The sequence below is a fragment of the Anarrhichthys ocellatus genome, unplaced genomic scaffold (genome assembly GCF_004355925.1).
Source record: "Anarrhichthys ocellatus isolate YVR2014 unplaced genomic scaffold, GSC_Weel_1.0 scaffold4, whole genome shotgun sequence".
Lineage (NCBI taxonomy): Eukaryota > Metazoa > Chordata > Actinopteri > Perciformes > Anarhichadidae > Anarrhichthys > Anarrhichthys ocellatus.
Window position 1 is genome coordinate 1,168,492 of NW_022280034.1, and position 3,108 is coordinate 1,171,599.

The following is a 3,108-nucleotide window of genomic DNA, read 5'->3' on the forward strand; positions in this document are numbered from 1 at the left end:
AAAATACAGTGACCAAAGTAACGGAAATTATCATGTTAATAATAATTAATAAAAATGAAGTATACAATAACTAAAACAGAAAATGTCTCCTACATAAAAAACAGGTAAATTTATAGGAAACGAAAAGGGGCACTGTTATCTATTCAAGGGTATTATAACAATTATATTATGAAAGAAATACAGAGACAAAACTTCTAAAAAATATATTTTCCAATTGTTTGGTTGTAAGACAAGAGTAAAAACAGAAAAAAAATACTTTGATAAAGATATCAAATACCTTTTAAGAATATTAATTAGTACAAATATCTGCTTGATTCCCAAATGACATCCAACGACAATTACCTTGATCGTTTAATGTTTAAATTAAATTAAATTAAATAAATTAACGCACCAAACTAAGATGGTGAACATGCTAACATGCTATTCTGTACCAAAAAACACAGTATTTTAGTAGTAACGCAAAACCCAATAGTATATAAATTGCACACAGTTTCCAGTAAAATATAGCAGTATGCAAATACTGTACACTATGTTGGCACCAGGCGGCAACCTCCGGTTCTTCCGAGTGAAGTCAAAGCTTCATGTCTTAAAGCTGAATTCTCTCTAATGTCCACCAGGGGGCGACTCCTCTGGTTGTATAGAAGTCTATGAGAAAATGACTCTACTTCTCTCTTGATTTATTACCTCAGTAAACATTGTAAACATGAGTTTATGGTCTCAATCTCTAGTTTCAAGTATTCTTCAATACAGCATGATGTTCATTTAGTACATTATGGTCCATTTAGAGTCAAACAGACCATAAAGCGTCTTTCGTCAAAACTACTTCACCCTTTAAGTGCTCGTCCCTGCAATGTTTCTGCTTTCATTCACAACATTTTCCCTGAAACCTTATGAGGTCACGATATGTAAACTGGTGGAAGAGATTTCCCTGAATATCGATCCCATTCACACACGAGCCCATGGAGGAAATGTCCCTGGACATTTCAGGGCTGGAGATAAAATGTGTGAAACGGACTTGAGTTGTATTAAGATCAAGTAAAAGTGGGGGGAATAAAAACCCAGACGTGATTACTTATTTGGATTTTTGATTTATTCTCCAATGGGGCAATAAATGAATCCTTCATTTGTGTTTAATCCTTTTTCTTGTGCCAGAAGCTAACATGTCGTCAGCATGTGGACACTGCTCTGAACCTGACGTAGAAGGATGAGCATGATTCAACTGATACTCTGAACCTGACTTCTGGTTGGATACATTCTGAAGTGCCTTTCCAGGAAAGCACACAATAGACAGAGCCCTGCTGCTGAGTGAAATGAGCATAGTCAGCCTTTATGGCACTAAGGAAAGGGATATCACCACTGTCGTATTCAGGGACAATTTAAGGTTCAATGTTACAGATTCATTAATTAAGCACTTAAAAAAGAAATGTTGCAAAGTACTTTATTCAAAGATATAAAGCTAAGAAAATATAAATAAAATGTAAAAAAATAAATGCAATAAAATAAAAAGCTACAAATAAGAAAAGATCAAATCTAAATGAACATGTTTTTGAAAGTGCTACCTTGCCAGATTCAAGTCATCGGTGGCAAACCAAAAGGTCTAACGAGATGTGCTTTGCAGAAGGAATGATTCACAACAGTTTAGGATTAAAAAACTCAGATGAGTCTCAGACGAGAGGCTCAGAATCTGACTCGCTGTGTTACTCAACCAGCAGTTGTCAGACAGATTTTCAACCACATTTCTGAATATTTTGTCTGTCGTGTTACTAATTCAGCAAATGTACAGAAACCCCATCAAGCCCCGACGTTGTGTTGTGATTTTGACTTATGAAAATATGCTGCAGGATTATTTATTGTCATTGGAAACCTGTGTTGGATGTTGATTATAAATGATCATGATGTCACAGGACATTTAGATTGATGTGCTGCTGTAATGTGAGAGACAGTTTACAGGTTTGTTTTCATGTTTGCCAACAGTGTTGTTGAGATAATAAATCCATCAAGTTGTTGCTTATCTCCTCTCTGTCTGATGAGCATCATGTGACTCATTTAACTTCAAACATGATGTGTTTGCAGCCCGACAGTTGATCTTGAGATGCTTCATACACATCAACTGCTGAGAGGCTTCCTGTTGCATAATATCACATAATTACTGCTGTTGAGTACAATGAAGTACAAGGATTCCTGACTTTCCGTTACATTTCTGTAGATGAAAATCTGAATGATGTACTATGACTTATTTTGACCTTTTATGACAAACTATTCAACATCCAACAGTACGACTTTAAAAAAAAAAAAAACTACTTTGACTTTTTTCGACATACTATACTAGACTTTAATTTTTTTGACATACAATATTATGATTTTGTGTCTTTTTTCGACATACTATGACTTTTTTATGTCTTTTTTCAACTCACTATACTTAAATATTTTTATGACTTTTTTTTCAACATGCTATACTATGATTTTTAACATACAACAGTACGAAAAAGATACTTATTTTTCACCGTTGCGTTTAAAGTTCGTCAGTGCAGCTTCAAATAAAGCCTTAACGACTTCCTGTCATCAGAAACAATTAGTTTATTTGTCAACCGGAACATTCAGAGAAAAAAATCAAATAATCAAGAAACCTTTTCTTTTCGACCCGACTTTAAAGTGTTACGTGATATAAAACGACCTCGTGACGCGGAACAGAGAAGTCATGAGGGGGACCGTTTTATTCCAAACTGAATAAAACAGTCATTCAGAGAGATTTAAAGTTGGACAACGAATGACGCTCAGCATTCAGCTCCGCCTGTTATTCTTCATGTCACTGAACCGGTCTAATTATCTGCTGTGTGACTCAACAAAACATTGTGGCCTGAGCTGATTAACAGTTCCCATCATTTGTTTTGAGATGCTGAGCTGGAACAGCTACATGACATAAATACATCCTGTTCATATCTTTGTACAAAACATTCATCAGACACAGCGAGGGCGAGAGTCTCTGTGGGTAACGTGATGTGTTCAGGGTGAGATGCGTTCAGGGCGGGATGCGTTCAGGGCGAGAGTCTCTGTGGGTAACGTGATGTGTTCAGGGTGAGAAGCGTTCAGGGTGAGAAGCGTTCAGGG